Source organism: Leptonychotes weddellii, chromosome 6, assembly GCF_054177405.1.
Source record: "Leptonychotes weddellii isolate Sample4059 chromosome 6, ASM5417740v2, whole genome shotgun sequence".
Classification (NCBI taxonomy): domain Eukaryota; kingdom Metazoa; phylum Chordata; class Mammalia; order Carnivora; family Phocidae; genus Leptonychotes; species Leptonychotes weddellii.
In genome coordinates, this window is record NC_138374.1 from 27,506,698 (window position 1) to 27,527,967 (window position 21,270).

At 50.5% G+C, this 21,270-nt stretch overlaps 1 long non-coding RNA gene across 1 annotated transcript in view; it reads right to left on the reverse strand.

The window, feature by feature from the left end:
* LOC145722161 (uncharacterized) overlaps positions 1–12,151 on the reverse strand; it is a 29,618-nt gene extending 17,467 nt beyond the window's left edge. Inside the window, exon 1 of the long non-coding RNA XR_014146235.1 lies at positions 9,039–12,151. This is a non-coding gene — a long non-coding RNA (uncharacterized LOC145722161). The remainder of the gene's footprint in view (positions 1–9,038) is intronic.
* Between the last annotated feature and the right edge of the window lie 9,119 nt (positions 12,152–21,270).

A 21,270-nucleotide genomic window follows, 5' to 3' on the forward strand; every position in this document is an offset into this window, starting at 1 on the left:
GGGCAGAGAGAAGAGGCATGGCTGCACTTGATTAAGAACTGCCCGGCTCTCGGGGCGCCTGGGTGGCTCAGTTGGTTAAGCGACTGCCTTCGGCTCAGGTCATGATCCTGGAGTCCCAGGATCGAGTCCCGCATTGGGCTCCCTGCTCAGCAGGGAGTCTGCTTCTCCCTCTGACCCTCCCCCCTCTCATGCTCTCTCTATTTCATTCTCTCTCTCAAATAAATAAATAAAATTTAAAAAAAAAAAAAAAGAACTGCCCGGCTCTCAAAGAACCTTCAGACAACTACATCAGTACTGTTACCCATTCCTTTTTTTTTTTTTTTAAGATTTTATTTATTTATTTGTCAGAGAGAGAGAGCACAAGCAGGGGGAGCTGCAGGCAGAGGGAGAAATAGGCTCCCCGCAGAGCAAGGAGCCTGATGCAGGGCTCCATCCCAGGGCCCTCGAATCATGACCTGAGCTGAAGGTAGACGCTTAACCAACTGAGCCACCCAGGAGTCCCTATTACCCCATTCCTTAGACCAAGGTTCTGTGTGACTCTGGGAAGGGCTGAGACATCCCGCACTATGGAGGGCAGTCAAGGGCACCTGACTTGGAGCAGCCCCAAAGCATCCCTGTCTGCTCACCACCACTGCCCAGAGCCAGCTCCCTCCAGCCATCTGGTCCTCATTCATCACCCACGGGTTCCTGCTGAAGGCAGGTAAGGAGCATGGGGATGGGGGAGAGGAAGGATGAGGAGATGCAGGGCTGCCCTGCCTGGAGAGGGGCTCATCCTACCTCTGCCCCCTCCTTCTCTTCTTCAGAGTCTAGATGCAGCCCTCTGCCAGCTGAGTCCTTCCCTGTGCCTTGCCCCGAGGTCAGGGCTGTGTTTAAGGCTTGGGCTCTCATCTGCTGCATGGGTCCAAACTCTGACTCAGTGGTTTAATGGCTCTGTGATGTTGGGCTCCATTTCCTTAAATGTTACATGGAGAGAATACGGGCCCCAACCAAGTAAGACTAATAAATGAGAAAAGGCTCAAAAGGGATGTAGCACAGTCACTGTTTGACTTTTCTTTTCAGCCAAGCATCTGCTGAGATTACCAAAGCTCCTGGGGTGCATGGCTCTGTCTGGGCCCATCTCTCTCTGCAGCTGAGGAAAGCCCCTTGTTTTGGTAGATCCTGGTAAACTTGCCAGGTCTAAGGAGTGCCAGTGGGGGCAGAACTGTACAGATGTTGCAGGCCATGCTCCAGCCAGCCCTACGAAGCATTTTCCCAGATATTACCTCACTTTGTTCTTACCAAATCCAACGAGACAAAGATCACTGTTTTGTATATTCTAGACAGAGATTAGATATAAATATGTAGATCGAAATCATTCAGGTAATATTCTTTGTTCTGAACTCTACTTTCTCTGGTATTACTATAGCCATTGCCACTTTCTTTTGACTAGTGTTAACATGATATACCTTCCTCCACCCCTTTGTGTGGAACATATTTGGGTCCTTATATTTAAAGTGTGTTTCTTGAAAACAACCAACAAAATGAAAAGGCAACCTATGGAATATTTGCAAGCACATATCTGATTAGGGGTTAATATCCAAAATATATGACCATCTCTAAATGATGTTTAGACCACCTACATGTAATGAGATTACTGCTGTTCTTAGGCTCGAGTCTATTACCTTGCTATTTGTTTTCTATTTGTTCCATCTGCTTTTTACTCCCTTTTCTCGCCTTCTTTTGGATTGAGTATTTTTTTTTTATGGTTCTGTTTTATTTCCTTCATTGGTTTATCAGCTCTAACGCTTTGCTATTTGAATGGTTGCTTTAGCGTTTATAATATACATCTCAACCAGATCACAGTCTACCTTCAAGTGATACCTTACCAGTTCACATCAAGTGTAAGAGCCTTACAATAGTGGGGCGCCTGGGTGGCTCAGTTGGTTGAGCGACTGCCTTCGGCTCAGGTCATGATCCTGGAGTCCCTGGATCGAGTCCCGCATCGGGCTCCCTGCTCAGCGGGGAGCCTGCTTCTCCCTCTGACCCTCCCCCCTCTCATGTGCTCTCTCTCTCTCGTTCTCTCTGTCTCAAATAAATTAAAAAAAAAAGAGCCTTACAATAGTATACTCCCATTTCTCCCCTCTGGCCTCTGGCCCCTCTCCTGGCATCATGACCTAGAAACTCACCCAAGGCAGAAGTTGAGATAATCACTGAGCTCGTTGGGGTCACTGAACTTTGTGGCCTAATGTCCAATGTTTTGAAAAACCTCTGTCTCATGTATTTGGTCTGTTTGTAGTTTTTTCATTGTTTCAGGTGGAAGGGTAAATCCAGTCCCTCTTACTCCATCTTGGATGGAAGCAGAAGTCCCCACTGTGTATATGAGGACACCAGGGCTCCAAGCTAAGCTCCTTGCCCAAGGCGGTGTAGCCAGTAAGCGGCCAGGTGGGACTCCAGCCAGATCTCCCCACACCGGACCTGGCGCTCTCTTCCCTGCCCCGTCACTCCTGCATGAGCCACCCTGAGAGAGCAAAACGAGCTGGCGGCAGAATACAGCGGACTTTTGCCCACCACAGCAAAAAGCTGCTCACAGCGTTGTCACTGGTTTTGGAAGCCACCGTGATGATTATTTTGCATGAATTTATCCATTAGATAGCAACTTTCAGCATCTTCCAAGCCTCACCTCAAATGCTCCCTCCACATCTTCAGAAGCTTCTGTGGCAAGCTGCTGTGGTGTCTGCTGTCTGTTGGCCGGGACCCAGGGCTCTGCCAAGGAGGCTGGGACCCGCTCCGCAAAGGGTCCTCAGTAATCCATAAGATGATGTGACTGACTAAATAGCCTCCCCCCATTTACGCTCCCATGAGTATTTTCTGGTTGAACCCAATGACGTAATTGGTGGACTTGCAGCCACTCTGGTATGGGGAGGGAGGTAGTGCTCAGTTGTAGGTAAGGAGGGAGGTCCCCTCTTCTATGCACACTATTCGACTCACTTTAGGTCCGGGGACCTATTTAGCTACAAGGAGAGGGAAAGGGAGACTAGTATCTTTCCTTAAAATCACTTGGGGCCGCTGGCTCAGACTGACTCTGACCGGAGTCTGATGGGAGAATAGACACTAGAATAGCCTTCTCTGCACGCCACCCTCCATCCTGTGGGCAGAGACGAGCTGGGGACTCTGTTCTTCCCCAAGCCCTCTCCTCCGCCAGCTGACGCCTCAAATGTTTTATTTGAGAAATCAGTCTGAAAGCGACAGCACTGACTTCCATTCCTACCCACCACTTGTCACATGTGTATCCCACGTAAGGCTCTGCCGTTCCACAGCCATGGGACACGGATGACGTGGTCAACGTGGCCAAGACTCAGGCTCCTCATCTGTAAACTGAGCCTGGGAAGAGCCACCTCCCAAAACTGGTTTTTAAATAGCAAACATGACGCATCTGGCACAGACCAGGAACTTGAAGCTCAGGCTTTCTTTCCACTCTCCTCAAACCCCCTCCACTTCGGTGCATGTTTTCTTGTATTACCCATAGAAGTCTGTGTCGTGCTTGGGAGATTGTGGGGCTCACATGCAAATCAATGAAATGAAAACAAGTAAACACCACCCACCCTGCACCATCCAGATAAGAGGCTCTCGAACTTTGCTGCACACTGGAATCCCTGGGGCGGGGGCGGGGGGGGGCGCTTTTTAAAACCCCAGTGGCAGGCTGCACCCCAGATCCATTAAACCAGAACCTCTGGACCTCATCATCAGGATTTTGGAAAACTCCCTGGGGCTTCCAGTGTGCAGCCAAGGCTGAGAACCAGTGGGCTTGTCTGAGAGTCAGGAATGCCCTCAGTGTCCTCCCCTCCTTCGCCTGCTGTCCCAGAGCATGTCCCCAGCCAGCCAGAGGCTGCCTGCAGCACAGTAACCAGGACCAGGCGAGAGAGACCACATCTAAGGAGGCGCTCATTCTTAGGTCCTTGCAAGTGCAGGGTGGCCACCTCACGGCACCTTCTGCTCCCTAGTCACCCTACTCTTAAGGAGGCACTCACTCTTGGGGTCATGCACCCTTCACTGACAAGGCCCTGAGACTGAATGCCTCCTGACTCATTGCCCAGCCCAGTCCCTGCCCCAACCACCCCCACAGACACCTCTCCACCCCTGTCGTTGAAAGCTCCAAAGGTAAAGTAGCCAAGGACCCCTGCTCTATCCTGCTCCCAACTCAGGAAAGCATCTTCTCTTTGAACAAATCACCAAATCCTCCTCCATCCCTGCACAAGGCCATGGTCCCGGCCCCCTGGCCAGAACCCAGCAACTACCAGGCCGCCTAAGAAGGCGAAGGGGAGACAAGGTGGCCCTCACCCGCCAGCCGGCCACTGTCCCACTCCCTGGAGTTGGACTCCTGCCCACATGACAGTTCAAAGATTCTGGGAAATGACAACACTTGGCAAAGGCAAGAATGACCTTTCCTCCAGGTGCAGGGTGGGGACAGGAAGGCTGGAGAAAATGTTAGCCTTGGCCAGCTGGGGGCCTCGGCTGTGCCCAGAAGGAGGGGTTTCAGAACAAGGGTCCAACAGGGGAGCTGAAAGATGGAGTGGGGTCCCCGGCCTTGCCCTAGAAAACACGACATGTCTGATCCCACTGTCCTCTGAGCCCCAGCCCCCTCTTCTTGGTGGTTCTCAAATGTGAGCGACCTCAACGAATCCCTGGGGAACTCTCCTCCAGGTTCTGCGGCTGTAGTGCTGAGCTCCGACCCAGCAGCCCCAGGGCTTTGGGATCCAGGCAGCCCGTACCCCAAGACCCACTTCCATGGGCCTTGGTGCCATCAGCTTGGCTTCTGCTCCCCCCACTCACCCCACCCCCAGCATAGGCTTTTATGGATGTGATGGAAAGGATGTGATGAGGAGCAGGAGACTCCGGAGACTTGGAGACAGCCACTCTACCAGGAGGTCAAGTGAGGTCAAGACCCCGTGCCCCCCTCAGTGAAGCCTGCGCGAACCCCTCCCATCCAAACCAGCTCACAGGTCTGCAGGGCCCACGGGGAAGTGCTGAGGAGGGGGACCGTCGTCCTGCCACAGGGAGCAGGGGGACTGCGCACGCCCGGCTGGCATGCCCGTCCGGGAGGCCAGGGACGCGGCCGCCACAGAGCAGTGCAGACCAGGGCTGCTGATCTTCCCGTTTATCAGGGAAGCCAGGAATCAGCTCTGCATGAGCAGTTCCAAGTTTCGAACCAAGGGGGTCAAAGCAAGCACATCTGAGGGCCAAATCTGGAGGCAAGTGGGCCACCTGTCTGCAGCCTGGTCTAGACAGTGAGCCCCTTGGGTTGAGAGGCCCTGTGTGTATCCTTACATCCTTGGTGTCGGCACACTGCCCAACGACCCCAGGGGTTCCCACTAAATGTTGCTACATGAGCAAATAAGCGAAGACAGAGCATGGCAGGCAGGCGAGAGGGGATTTCCTGCCCTCCCCCACCTAAGGTCAGCCACGTCAGTCAGCAGGGTGGGGCCCCACCTGAGAGCCCCATCCCCCCTCCCTCTCAGAGGAGGCCTAGAGTAATGCCTAACTCACCCACACTTGGGGATGGCCCCTTCTAGCATCTCTGGATTTTCTGTGAGCATACCTACTCACAGATCTCTCCTGGGTCTCCAGCTTCATCCACTCCTGCCCAAAAGCCTCTCAGTATCTCTTGCCTCCAGCCAGGAGCGGGACCCTGCCCTCCAGGCCCTATTTCATAGAGCAGCCCCTGCTCACCCTCACTTAGGGCCACTTCTCAGAAACCTTTGCTCAGGGTGCCAGCCCGGACCAGGCCCAGCGCCTCAGAGCCCTGCAATGGCGAGAGCTAGCAAAGCCTCCCAGCTGCCCCTAGGAGAAGGGTGGGCGGAGGAAAGGCCCAGGCTTGGGGCCGGGGGAGGCAGCTATATGTCCTGGGACACTGCCTGCTAGAGGAAGCATGTCTGAGGGTTCTGCCCATCTCAGGAGACAAAGCAGACTGTTGTGGGTGGTGTGCCAGAGGGAGGAGCTCCACCCATCAGGAAGATTGGCTGATAGGCGGCCTGAAATTGATCGGAAAAAGAAAAATAGAAGTGAAGGTATTGAGGAGATAATGTGAGGTACAGGGTGTTAACGCCACCTCATAGGAAGTTCAAGAGTGAGGTGAGGACACGCTGGGCTAATGGAGCAGGGAGTGGTGTGGGGGGTGGGAGACTGATGGCCAGGGGAATAAGGAAGCCTCTGGAGTGATGGAGATGTCCCATATCCTGACCTGCGTGGTACTTACACAGGCATATACATACAGAGAAATAAATCAACTATACATACACTTAAAGATTGGTGGACTTTACTGTATATAAATTTAATCTCCACAATAAAAGAACAAAATAGCAATGGAGGGGCGCCTGGGTGGCTCAGTCGGTTAAGCGTCTGCCTTCAGCTCAGGTCATGATCCCAGGGTCCTGGGATCGAGCCCCACATTGGGCTCCCAGCTCAGCGGGGACCCCGCTTCTCCCTCTCCCTCTCCCCCCACCCCCCCGGCTAGTGTGCTCTCTCTTGCACTCTCTCTCTCAAATAAATAAATAAAATCTTTAAAAAATAAAAATAAAAAATAGCAATGGAAAGGAGGGCAAAGTCCTCTTGCAGATACCCAAAATCAAGAAGTTGGAGACCTGGGACCAGCTTTCTGAGAAAGCTTAAAAAGAGGCAAAAAGGCCAATGAGGTATAAGAATGGTGCTCCCAAATGAGCCATGGAACAGATTTCTAGCAAAGTTAGTCAGTCAATAGGTGGCCAAGTTCAGGTGCAAATACATAATTGAAAATATGCTCATGAAAGAAGCCTTGAAGGTACGGAGTGACTGTGGCCCCTTAGGGCCACACTGGTGGCCCCTTAGGTGGCACTGCAGCCACCTCCCTTTAAAAGTCCTTTGGCCTCCTGTCCTAAAGCCACAGCAACCCTGGGGGGTGGCTATTATGTCTCCGATGCAGCATGGCATAAAGAGAGGCCCAGGGAAGTTCGAGGACCTGCCCAAGGTCACACTGGCCATGCCAGGACTCAAAGCTCAGCATCAGACTACATACAGAGTCTGTGCCCTTGCTTCTGTGTGCAGAAGAAACCATGCCTAACCCAGGGCACCTGGGGGGCCATTCAGTTAAGTGTCTGCCTTTGGTTCAGGTCATGATCCTGGGGTCCTGGGATCGAGTCCCATGTCGGGCTCCTTGCTCAGCGGGGAGCCTGCTTCTCCCTCTGCCTGCCGCTCCCCCTGCTGTGTTCTCTCTCTCTCTCTGACAAATAAATAAGTGAAATCTGAAAGAAAGAAAGAAAGAAAGAAAGAAAGAAAGAAAGAAAGAAAGAAAGAAAGGAAGGAAGGAAGGAAGGAAGGAAGGAAGGAAGGAAGGAAGGAAGGAAGAAAGAAAGAAAGAAAGAAAGAAAGAAAGAAAGAAAGAAAGAAAGAAAGAAAGAGAGAAAGAAAGAAAGAAGAAAGAAACCATGCCCATCCCAGGGAAAGCGGTACAGACATGTGGCATTCTTTGTCTATAAAAAAAACCGATTACAGGGACAGTCATTTTATCCAAACTTGATTTGGGGAATAATTTTGTGTGGGAGCGAATGGTCAGCCTTTTCTTCAGAAAAATCTCTGTTCTTAAGAGTCAGTGGTCTGAGAAGCGTCAGGGTGAGAGCTGTCTCTCTCTTCTCTCTCCTCCGTATCCTACAGAGCTGGCGGGAGTGCAACACTGAGATTTGCTGAAAGAGGACATATCTTCCCTTTCAAAATTTTAGAACAAACCCCAAGGAGGGCATCAATAACTATGGAGAAGGGTGTGACCATGTAGGAGGTAGGCTATCCTTTGCCAGAACCTGAGGTCTCCTCAGACAGGCACAGGGCAGGCCGACGACTTGAGGCAGTGGGTTGATGGTGACACAAGAAATCAGAAATGTGGTGGACATTGTTAGTGCCAACCCTAAAGCCATCTCCCCTCCTCCTCATTACAGACCCTGGTTGTACTAGCCCCAGAAGGTGAATCGGGATGGGGCAAAGGCCAACACAGTAGCCTCGTGTGCTTTTCCCAGATTCTCACTTTCCCAGTTTCCCCTGTAGTCAGGATACAGTTCTGGCCAAAGAGAGATCATAAAGATAAATCCGCTGAAAAGCTTCTTGCTTCCTGATAAAAGAGATAGACACTTAATGGAAGTATCTTTCCTGCCTTGAATGCAGTTGTGTGCAGCATGATGGCTGGAGCTATGGCAGCTATCTTGCCATCAAAAGGTAATAAACTTAAGTAAGAGGATGGCTGAGCAGAGAGATCAAAAAAGTCTGGTTCCCTGTTGACATTTTGTTCATCAACTCTGAATCAAACTTCATACTGAGATAATTCAGTGTCATCATGGTTTAAGCCATTGCCTATTTGGGTCTTCCATTACATGTATCCTCTCTGACACAGAGGGCAGAGGCAAATAGACAGCCTACAGGATTCAAGTTACACGAACGAGACCAGATAAGAAGCAGGGGCAGGCCAGTCAAAGACCCAGAGGGCAGCGGGAAGCAAACCTCAGGGGCATCATCAGGCCAAGGAATGATTCCTCAGCATTTCCTGTGCTGCCTGGCCTACCGACAGAAGCCTGACATGCTCCACTGGCCCACCCTTTGATGTTACCCCAAGTGTCTCTCATCAGTGATTACCCAAAGCTAAGGCAAAAGGAACCATGGCCCTTCACAGCCACAGAGTTACAGGGATCTGGGGGCTCGGCATACTGTCACCGTGGACAGAAAGATGCTAACATGCTGGGCAATGAGATCTCTTTTCAAGTCAGTCCAATACTAAAAAACAGCTGGAGTCATTGTACTGTGGCCCATGCATTAATCAGTAGGGCAGCTATGGAAGATCTCTGAATTCCTTCCTCATGGTAAATTACTGTAAACTTTTTATATTATAATGACCTGTTAAAGTCAGGAAGTAAGCTGCAAAATCCACATGAATTAAAGATCAGACGTGAGGCTTCAGATACATTGCTCACTGTGGCAGGCTCGAACAGTATTCACACTCCGTTGCCAGGGGTGCTGGGGAGGGGGGGGGCACGTCCGACACTCACCACAGCCCATGAGCCAATTTATCAGCAGGGAGATTCTGTGCTCAGAGCATCCAACTGGGGCAGGTCAGAAAGGGTACCTCAAGATCTGCAAGACAAAGGAGTTCAAATTCATGGCCAGAAAAAAAAGCCATGAGTCTGAGAACTAGTTCAGGATCTATCTGAAGGGGGAAATCTGGGTTTAGTGGTAAAGCTGAGCTCTGGGATCCAGAACCAAGTGGAACAAGGCAACAGCAGAAACAAAAAGAAGCAGAAGCATCCCTAAAGAAAGATCTGCTTTGCCGGTGAGTTTCCTCATACCACCTGCAGCAGGTGAGTCAAGACCTACAGAGGGAGGAAAGCGCTCCAGCTGGTTAAGGACAGGTGGCAGGAGTGCGGCTGAAACCAGGGCTCTGACAGTGATTCATGCCTCAGGAGTGATCATCACAATGGCTTTCATGCCAGAGCCTCCCATGTGCCACACACCATGCTAAATGTCTTTTCCAATCCTCACAAAGCCCCATGATTTCGACCCTATTATCATCGCCACTTAATAGATGAGAAACTGAGGCCAAGAAAGGTTAAGTCAGTTTCCCAAAGTCTCACTGCTGGTAAGTGGCAAAGGCAGGTTTCCAAGGCCAGGCTTGGAATCCCTTCTATAATCTTAAGTCTACTCGCCCTTCCCCTCTGTGAGCTCTTCCCACGCCGGGGCGGGGGCGGGGGGGGGTGAGCGGGGGGCCATTGACGCCCATCCCGCCCCCTCTCTGGGCAGCAGTGCCTGTGATGGTGTGGTTGCTGCCGAGTTGTTGATCACTGCCAGGCAGTGACCTGGTGACACCTGGTGTGTGTGCCTTGTCTCCCCCGCAGCGCTGTAAGCTCCATGGGGACCGTGACAACTAGGAATGCCATCAGCCACAAGTGACAGGAGGCCAAACGAAAGCTCCTGTAATAAAGACACCATCTCATACAACAGGAAGCCTGGAGGCAGAGACCTTCCCAATCATGTTAATTTAGGGGCTCAATAAAATCAAGGCTTCGGGTCCGCCTCCCTGGCATTCTTTGGGCTTTCCAGGGCGTGGTCATCAAAGGATTGCAACAGAAGCAGAACCGAGCACACACAAGAACAGCCAAAGACAGGGAGGGGCCTTGTATCCCTTGTCTTCCAGTCAACTGCTCCCCTGAGATGCTATATAATGTATAATAAGAAATAGATATTCGGTCCTTGTCCCTGTCCCTGGCACAGAGCTCCAAAGCCTTTGGAATTTCCTAAAGGAAGAGAGCCATCAAAGTGAAAGGAACATCTTTTGTTATTCATAACGAGGCCCTTTCAACCGCACCTGACTTTACATTAATGAGGTGATCTTTGGAAAGCCCCTAGAACACCAACCACAGGGAAGGGGTGGGGGGCTGGTTGTCAGGAGAGCAGCCCCATTATGAGAGAGTGGGGATTTCAGTCCCACCCCTCAACCTCCTGGGGTGGGAGCGAGGCAGAGAGTGGGTTCAATCACCAATGGCCAATGGTTTAATCAGTTGCAACTATACGATGAAGCCTCCATAAAAAAAAAAAAAAAAAGCACTAATGGAAGAGGGTCAGAGAGCTTCCAGGCTCACCAGCATGTGGAGGTGCCGGGAGGGTGGCACTCCCAGACAGGGCCCCTTCCCCCCTACCTCGCACTACGCATCTCTTCCATCTGCCTGTTTCTGAGTCGTATCCTTTAATCATAAACCAGTAATCCAGGAAGTAAACTTGTCCTGAGTTCTGTGACCCATTCTAGCAAATTAACAAGAGACTTGGGATTGGTGTCCAAAGCAGGTGGGAGGCAGGGACAGTCTCCTAGGCCTGAGCCCTCAACCTGTAGCAGCCGATGCTAACTCCGCAGAGGCAATGTCAGAACCACATTGAACTGTAGGACATGCGGCGGGTGCCCCACTCTGGTGACCAGGAGTACCAGAGTTGGGAGTAGAGTGTTGAGCGGAGAAGCAGAGAAGTTTCTCCTTTATGTCCCCCTGTTGTCTCATTGGCCAGCACTGCATCACACACCCGGACCTAAGACAGCCGCGAGCAAGAGCGCTGGGATTATTGTGGTCGACTTAGATGCAACCCTTGAGCGCACATCACAACACCAGGGCCCCACACACCTTGAGCGTGTCTGATTTCCTTGGTCTGGAGTGCCTCTCCCCGTCATAGTTCTCAAACCTCCCTGGGTGAGGCTAAAGTGCAATCTGGGCTCAGAATCACTGGTTTGGGCTCATGAACACTCGGCCTTTGTGCCGGGGGAAGGGGCCCTGTCTGGGGCCCATAGCATGGCTATGTCACACCTGAACAAAACCCGAGTCAGGCTGAGCGGACGGCGGTACGATCCAGTACAGGGCCCCGGACGCCTGCGCCTGCGATAGGTGCTCAGTATAAACACTGGCATTACTGATCAGAGCCAGACATTACCAGGCTGGTTTGAAAACGCCTCCCCACCCCCCGAACAGCACCAGGTTATCTCATAGCATTGCTTGTTTGCTAATGTATTCCCTCCGATATAATATGGGTATATTTGTCCACAAACATATGTGTCCATGTACATATACATATTAGATGGGAGCAGTGTCAAGCTCTAAGAATATTATCAAACATTATATTAGCCCAGGTTTCCTTTGGCTGTTCACCATGTGCCTGCCAGCCCCTGTGTCGGGCAGCAGAGGTTCTGAGAGAGGCATGATTATCACATGGGAAGGCAGTATTTGGCATCATGATGAAGAATGCACACTCTAGGGCCTTTTCAAAGCTCTGCCATGGGATGTTGTGTGGTTTAGGTAGGTCCTTAACTCCTCTAAGCCTCAGTTTCTCCATCTGTAAAATGGGGATCGTAATAAAGTGCTGGCTTTGTTGTTCTAGCTGACTTTGGGCGCAGATCCCAGCTCCAGCACGAACTAGTCATGTAACCTTAGGAAGATCTCTTCACCTCTTTGGGCCTGTATTTCCCCATCTGTAAAATGGGGATAATAAAGGCAACTTTATCAGGATGTTGGGAGGAGTAAATGAAGATACCTAGAAAGTTCAGAGCACAGAGTCACCATTCAAAAGAGCACCCAGGAGAGCAAAGTGTCTAGAGATCATACTAGATAAAGACTGGTCAAGAAATTCCAGGATCTTGCTATGACAGCAGCTTTCAGAAATCTGAAGAGCTGCCACTTGGAAGAAGTATTAGGCTTGCCTGGTGTGAGTCTGGAGGGCAGAACCAGAGCCGCAGGGGGAAATTGCAGGGAAGGAGATGTAACTCTAAGCAAGAAAGACTCACTCTCTCCACCAGGAACTAGAGCCTCGTGGGTGGTGACTTCGGAGACCTAGACACCAACAGGCAGAGGCCAGAGCCAAGATCCCACTATCTCTGGGTGGTAAACAAATGAAATCAAATCAAGGAAATCTAGCTCTAGCTCCCCAAAATGCTAAGGAGCTTCTCCCTTATACAGTATTCCTCAAACTTTTACCTGCATAAGAACCACTTGGGGGACATGTCCAACACCTGACTCCAGTTCCCACTCCTAGAGATTCAAATTCGGCACATCCGAGCTGGGGTCTTATTTTCAACAGGACGATGCAGGCTCACATGGCCCAAGCACCAAACTTGAAGATACCAGGCCTAAACTCCCACCTGATACTGTTTCAGAGCCCCAAGATTGGGGCTGAGCACATAGTTAGAAACACTGTACGCAGAGAATCACTTTGAGCTGAGAAAGATGGGCCCAGGGAATCACCCCCACCCTTGAAGGTAGCCAGAGAGAGAACAAACCAGGTGCTAATGAATTCCGGTCCTAAATCAGGAGGTGTGGTGTGCAGGCGCCTAGGAAGAAGTTATTCAATGCGATTGCTGGGAAGGTCAGGGATGACACAGCACATCAGGATGCTTGCAACAGGCACCCACACAGCCAGCCCTCGGGCAAAGAGTTGGGGAAGACATGGAAGGGAAGAGTGACAGGACACAACTGTAGGGCACCACTCACCTTAGAGTCTTTGTAAATGACACTGCAAGAGTTGGCTCACTGCTGGGGTCCCTGGAAGTGTGGCTACCAAGGCGCAGTCCAAACCGTTCTACACAACAAAGTCCCCCAAAATCAGGCCCCAGCCCACCCTACAGGTGGCTTCCCTGAGCGGCCCCTCCTGGATCTGAATTATTTGCAAAAAATTGGGAATTCTGTGAGCAAACTTATTCCCAAAGCATCCCAGGCTCCAGCCACGTGGCCCTTGCCAATCTGACCCCGCCCAGGTCTTGCTATTCTCACAGGCACCTCGCTCCCCAACCCTGTTTACCTCTGCCAATCCCACTCAGCTGCAAGACCCCAGCAAATGTATCTTCTCCCGGGAAGCCTTACCCAGCACCCTGGACACACACACAGCAATCTGTCCTCCCGCCTCTGGGCACCCCCGGCACCTGCCACATTCCAGAGCAGAACTTAACACACTCCCACGCAGCCTCACAAGGGACGGAGTCTTTGTTTGGTCCACTGGTGTATCCCAAGCACCCAGGATAGTGCCTGGCACATAGGAGGTGCTGTGTGTTTGTTGAATGAATTAATAAACTTTCAAGACAGAAGCTGCCAGCCACTTCAACCAGGTGAACCAGGCAATGTTCTCACCTTGGAATCAATGTTTGGGGAATAGATTCCTGGGAACCCCTCTTCGTGATGCCAAGGTAAGACAAGGAAACATTCATCCCCCAGGACCACTTATGGCCCAACAAAGACCACTGCTCTCAATCTCCAGCAGCACTCAGAGAGGATTACTGAGGAGCAGGGGGTAAATTCGCAAGGGGTCCAAAAAGTCCACTGAAGAAGTCCTGCCCGAGCCCTAGACCCTCAAAGACGGATGTGATGAGAAGTTCTCTGGCAAAGGGGTTTGATGCTGGCTGAGTCGAGCCCTAATCTTGGGACCAAAGCTGACCCCCCTCAGGTGCTGAGTAAGCATGAACTAACTGAAAGAATGAGAACTTCAGGAGCCCAAGGACAGGCAGCCCTGCAACCCTCGGGAGACCCAGGCCACCGCATCCCTGTAGCCACAGGTGAGGAAGTACAGGGCCATCCGGGACGGGGGCCAACAGCTGAACCCCTGAGAGCTGGGGCCCCGTGCGCAGACCGGTTGGCCCCTCCAGCCCCCTTCCCACGTGGCGCTTCGCAGCAGGACCCAGCCCATGGCACTGAGTGAGCGCCATGGATTCTGGGATGATTCAGAAATGGAGAGGAAGCCTCACTAGGGAGACACCAGCCAACAGATTTTTTTACATGATTAATTGGAAAAATAAGAGCCATGATTGCATTTTGGCAAGCTGGTAATTTAGCGCCCATTCAAACCATTGTTTTTTAATTATTTATGTAATGTGTATTTAGCAAGGATGAGGAGAAACTGATTTTCTCTTATAAAACTTGAATACCTTTCTTTAGGTTTAAAATAATGGATTTATTGCATGCATTTATTACAGGCAATTTTCTAAACCAGACAGCTTCCTGGGACACAGAGACACCATTTAAAATTTAGATGCTAAAATAAATCGCTTGCTCCTGGTAAACAGCACTGCGCAGGCATTCATCAGTTTCACGGTCTCAACTGGCGGGTGCTGGTAACCCCAGTGACCTGCAGAGGAGGCTCAGGGCGGGGGGCTGGCGGGCTGCCGCACAAACTCAGGGAAGAGGAGAACCACCACCAGTACAGAAGTAGGTCGGCACTAGTGAGGAGGGGTTTTGTCCCGTTTTGTCGTTTCCACTTGAGCACACTTCTTCGGGCCGAGCCAAACCAATTAATTTAGGCCAAGGGTCGACAAACTTTTTCTGTAAAGGGCCAGATAGTAAATATTTTAGGTTTGGAAAGCCAAGAGGCAAAATTGAACAACAGTTCTAGCTAAAGGGCTGCATGGTCTTTTTTTCACATTTACATTTAAAACTGTGAAAACCACTCTTAGCTCTCGGGCTGTAGGAGGCCAGGTGGTGGGCTGGATTTGGGCTATGGGCCATCGCGTGCCAACTCCTGATTTAAATCAGGCAGTTATCAGAGGAGTATGGAAATCTGATGGCCAAGCCCCAGATGTATGACCTACTAAAGTACTGTTTTGTTACCTTTATTGGGGCAATTTCATTGTTGATAACCGCTTAAAACAATCCTGAATAAAATCGTGATAATATCCAATGTTTACAGAGCACCTTACAGCCTCTTCCTCATCTTAATAAATGCCACCATCATCTCCAAACCAAACACCAGCCAGTCGTCCCTAATTCTATTCACACCCTTCCTTTCTACTCCCAGCAAGTTCTGAGGGCCCTCCTCCAAAATAGATCTCAGAACTGACCACTGGACTCAACAGATACTTGCACACCAAGTTCACAGCCCACGCCTCACTGTAGCCAAAAGATGGAAACAACCCAAATGTCCATCCACAGGTGAATGAATGAACACAATGTGCTCTGTCCACACAAGGGAATATTACTCAGCCTTAAAAAGGAATGAGGTTCTAATTCATACTGAACCTTCAGAATATTATGCTCAGTGAAAAAAGCAGTCACAAAATGACAAATCTGTATGAGTTCTAGAGTACCTAGAGCAGTCACACTCATAGGGACACCACCGGAATAGAGACTGCCAGGGACTGGGTTGGGAAAGATGAACAAGGAGTTAGTACTTAAAGGGTACAGATGATAAAAAAAAAAAAAAAAAAAAAAACGTTGGGACGATACAAAAGTTCTGGAAATGGTGGTTGCACAACATTGTGAACATCCTTAATGCCTGAATTGTACACTGAAAAATGGTTAGGGGCATCTGGGTGGCTCAGTCGTTAAGCGTCTGCCTTCGGCTCAGGTCATGATCCCCAGGGTCCTGGGACTGAGCCCCACATAGGGCTCCCTGCTCAATGGAAAGCCTGCTTCTCTTCTCCCTCTCCCACTCCCCCTGCTTGTGTTCCCTCTCTCACTGTCTCTCTCCCTCTCTCTGTCAAATAAATAACATCTTTAAAAAAAATAAAATAAAAATGGTTAAAATGATTAAACTTTATGTTATGTATACCTTATTACAATTCTAAAAACTAAAAATAAAAAACCATTTTTTAACCCACCCAGCAGTGCCATCTCCCCTGCCACCACACGAATGCAAGTGACTATGATTTCTGGCCTCTTAACTAGTCTCCTGGTGTCCCCTCTTGTCCCCTACACTGGATTGCCCTCAGAACCACAGAAATTAGGTAACCACTTTCTTACTTGAAACTCTCCAGTGGTGTCTACCCATGCTCCTCCAAGTGTGGGCAGCAGACCAGCCACGTCGGCATCTCTGGAGAGCTTGTTTGAGACACAGAATCTCGGGCCCCAGCCCAGAACATCCTATGCCCGTGAGGGACGGCAGACACGGCTGGCTGACCCACACGCCCTAGCACTCCTGCCTGCCTCCACTCCTGGGCCAGAAAAGGTCCTTCCTACACTGGACTCCCTTTCTGGCCTCCTTCGCTGCCAAGAGTGTTCTGATTAATGAGAAGTGAGCAGGATCTGCTTTATATGTAGATATGATGCCTCGAGCTGCCGCAGCCTGACAGCCAGCCAGGATAGGCCCAACAGGGCAGGATGTCAGCCCAAACATCATCAAGTCTTGAACTTGCTGCAGGCTTCCTTCCAAGTAAGAAAAATAGAAATAAACTTCTATTTGTTTAAGCCATTAGGGGTCTAGTTTTCTGCAACACGTGTATTTCTAACCAATACAACCAGGTCCCCCTTGCCCTGAGAAAAAAGTCCAAACTCCCTGCCGATGTCCACAAGACTCCTGCGACCTGGCCCCTGCTGGACTCTGTCCCCTTCTCATACTGCCTGTCCCTCCCCCTCACCATGCTCCGCCCCCAGCCACCCTTCCTCACTGTCCCTCACCCATAACTCACCATGGCTGGCTCATTAAGTCAGCAGGTTCCCACTCTAAGTGTCACCTGCTCAGATGGCCCCTCTCTACCAACCCAGCTGAAATAGAGTGAGACCCATCCCCTGTCTTATTGCATTTAGAGAACTGAGCACTTCGAAGAACCACCATGCTTGTTCATTCATCGACTTGGTTATTATGTGTCTCCCTACCCACCCCGCACTAGCGTTTAGATCCCATGGAGGTGACCAACACAGAGAACTTGCCTGTTCTGTTCACTGTTGCATCTCTGGTCCCTGAGAGAGTGACCAGCACAAATCTGGGTCTCAATAAATCATTGTTGATTGAATAATGGATGAATTTACAAATACTTGTCACATCTCTTATTCAGTTCGTCCTAACCACTACCCTGTGATGTAATCAGGATGAAAGTTTTTAAGGCTCTTTGCCAATAACCAAAAGGAAATCCAGAGAGGTAAAGTGATTCACAGCTGCTAAATGGCATGGAAGTCCATGCATGGACACCACGGGATCTGGTCCCAGACTCTACCCTTTGTCTGCCACACAATCGTGAACAAGTCACTTCACCCTCACAGTGCAGTTTCCTCTTTGAAAACAGTACTGATGTTTCCTTCCTCATGAGATGAAAGGAGCTAGTTCATACAGAACACTTGGCTCAAAGCCTGGCACATAGTAAGCACTGAAAACGAATAGTTCTTCTTATTGTTAATTCATCGTCATTAATCATTGACATCTATAATGAGCGTGCTATCAGTATTATATTAGCTTAAATGTTATTCTCAGTGATAATGAATGCCACAACCAGGACCGGTGCTGGGGTCTGCCACCAGCCCCCGCAGCCCCCCAGCCACAGTCCCCACTCTCCCTCTCCACACCCCAGCTGCAGGGAGCCAAGGGCAGCGGGAACGGGGCTGTGGCAGGGGGTCAGAGGTATCCCAAACAGGGATTCTCTTGGCCTCACTGTGTGCCTTCCAGGCCCAGCCCTGCCTGCCCGGCCATGGAGACTCACTCCATTCACAGTGTGCAACCTTCCTCAGCAACAAGTGCGTCAGGCCCTGAGCCGCTGGCTAATTCAGGGGACCCTGTTCACGGGCCCCTCAAAACCTCCCTGCCTATGGCCTAGGTGGCTCCAAGAACATTTCAGACTGGGTCCACTCCTCCCTCGGGCTCTAAGATGCAGCTGAAGGCAACACTCCTAACACTGCACTCGAGCCCACACCAGCCTCTCGTCTGCACGGGGGCAGGTAGCAGGGAGGTGGCTCTCTGCGCTCCAGACCTATGATGGGCACAGCTGAAGGCAGCTAAGGGCTCAGGTGCCCATTCTGAGTGGAGCTCGGCTTGGCCCTGCTTGCTATGTGGCCTCAGTGGGTCTACTGTCCACTCCCTCTGGGGAATGCCTCTCTTCACCATGGGGTGGCGGAGAGCACAAGCCCTGGCCAACTGTGGAACCTGGGGCAAGTTGCTTAAACCCTGGAAGCCACAGAGTACGCATCAAAGCCTCCTGGCCGAGAACAAAGAGAGAGGGGGGCCTCTGCCCAGAAGCGCAGGGACTACCCTTACCGAGCGCCAACTATATGCCAGGCACCACTCTCCATGCTCTCCCCATCCAGGCAACACTGTGAGATAGGTACTATTATCACCTGCATTGTGCAGGTGAGGGAACAAACAAGACACAAAGATCTTGTTCAATGTCGCACAATTAAATTAGTGTGGGAATCAGATTTGAACCCGGGCAACAGGATGCTCGAGCCTCGCACTTCCTCCCTCTGGCTCCATCAGAACCCGCTGGAGGGAGCACACCATGACCTAGCTAACCGCCAGCCCCTGGCAGCAACCAGAGGCAGAAAGGGCTGGGCCCAGGCTCTTTGATCAGCCCTGCCAGACATAGCATCTGCTGCCCCAAAGGTCAGATGGGCCCCACTTATGAGGTCCCGCCAATGGACACGGGAGCCGCTAATGAGGGCATCATGACAGACAGCGGCCGGCGTGCCAGCTTCTCAGGAGGTGGCTCTCAGGTCAGGGGCACAGTGAAGGGCCTTGGGGAGGAGCAGTGGGCCCCTGTTGGGACCAGGTGTTCTGGGTTCCTGCCTCCCCTCCCTCTCATTCCTTGGAGAGTTCTATCCTGGACCCTTCTTCCTTCTGTCCTTTCTCCTTCTCTGACCACCTGGAGGCCAATGACCTTGAGTCTAGCTGCATAATGATTCCCTTCGTCCTCCAACGCCGGAGAGGACTGAAGAAGCAGACATTTGCATTCCCATCGTCTCCTCTCTGCTTGCCCATTTGACAAATGAAGTTACTGAGACCCAAGAATCATAGAATCATAGGCTCTCACAGAATGCCACTCTCAGAAGGACTTCAGGATCTTCCTGTCCAGGGGGTCCCGACAGGGAGTAGTACTGTCCCCTAGGAGTAGTGAGAAAAAAGTGGGATTGTTTTGGTGGTCACAATCCCTAGGGCTCCTACGGGTGTGGCCCAGGAATATTAGACACCCTGTACTGCATTAGAACAGTTCTGCACCGTGAAGAGTTGGGGCACCACCCAAAATGCCAGCAGTGCCCCCCGCCCACCACCATCAGTTTCTATAGAAGAAGAAACTGAAATTCAATGAGGAAAAGTGATTCAGTCAAGGTCACTGTGGCAGAAGCTGCCAGTTGCCTACCAGTTTCCCTTTTCCTTGTCTTCCTTAGAAAAAGAACCTTACAAATAGCCAAGTGCCAAGTGCCACCCAGCTCAGAGATTCCGTCTCCCCATTTCCCCAGCAGCTCCATGTGAGCCGCATGCAAAGTCAGGCCCATGAGATTAAGCAGGTGTACTGGACGGGACTGCCAAGAAGTCTCCCTGGGAGGGGTACCCTTTTCCTGACTTCCACCTCCTCCTGCCTAAACCTCAGATGGAGCCTGAGTGGCAACTCAGGCCACAAGCAATGCACGAAGGATGGAGGAGCAGCAAGATGGAAGGGTCTGAGGCCCCAAAAAGTGTGGAGTCAGCGCCCCAGCCCCAGGCTGCCTGTCTTCAGATGTCGATTACATGAGACAGAAATAAACTCTTTTTAAAGCTACTGTTATTTGGGAGATTTTCTTAAATTGATATAATCATGTAACTCGTCCAGATTAATATTCCTCAAACACGGTTTGAGCATCTAAATGTGTCAAGCTGCATGTTGGGAATTTTCAGTCCTTATCTTGGGAGATAATCTTAGGAGATCTGATTCTTAATCCCATGATATGTACAAACTATTAAGAACCCAAAGGCCTAAAAGAAGAAATAACTTCCTTATCCATGGCAAGGAATAAGCAAAGCCAGCACTGAAACCAAATCTCCTGATTCCTTGACTCTTGCTACTTCTGCTGGTAGCAAGAGAAAAACTGGGGCCAAGAGAGTAACTATATGAGGATGGCACTGCTCATCCCGCATGACTAACACAGATGTGTTCTTGGGCAATCGATATGGGCTCTCTGTGATGAAAATAAGCCCAGGAAGGTAGCAAAGTCTCCTTTAGTGAATAAGGCCAGGGTTGCTGTTTCTCAAGTAGTAAGGTCATGGTCACTCATTCTTCATGTGAACTCCTGGTCACAGTGAACAAAGTAATTCAGGCCAGTTCTCCACTGAAGACAATGAATGAAAGGTGGGCCAAAAACTCAGACTAACATCATCTCGAAAACACCACAGATTACAAACTACTTAGGAATTGCCAGGCTAAGATCTGGGAGAAGACAAGAATTCAGAGATATGCCCAGCCTACAGGTTGCTTTTATCCAGACGACATTGGCCCACCTGAAAGAAATAGGCACAGGATCAGGGGCTGGGCTTTGAGTATCCTCAGTGCCGAAGGAAAGAAGTGAAAACAAGGGGCGCCTGGGTGGCTCAGTTGTTAAGCGTCTGCCTTCAGCTTGGGTCATGATCGCAGGGTCCTGGGATCGAGCCCTGCATCGGGCTCCCTGCTCAGCGGGAAGCCTGCTTCTCCCTCTCCTGCTCCCTTGCTTGTTCCTTCTCTCGCTGTGTCTCTCTCTATCAAGTAAATAAATAAAATCTTAAAAAAAAAAAAAAAAAGAAGTGAAAACAAGAGCCTGTCACAGGTGGTAACTCTGAAAACCCATGCCCTGCACAGAATTGGGACTACACACCCTAGATGGGGTGCAGAACAGGTGGGGAATGAACTTGACAGAAACTAGCCCTCACAGACTTGCACCCTGATTTCTTACTTGGCAGCATCAAGCCTTGAAGTTGAACTGTAGTGGTCCCAGACTCGTAACACCCCCAACCTCTTGGCTGAAGTAAATAAAAATATTTTCTGGATTTTGAATCCAAGACTTCAAAATATTATTCCAACTTCCATGAGAAGAACCAAGGAAACAGCAGACCAGAGAA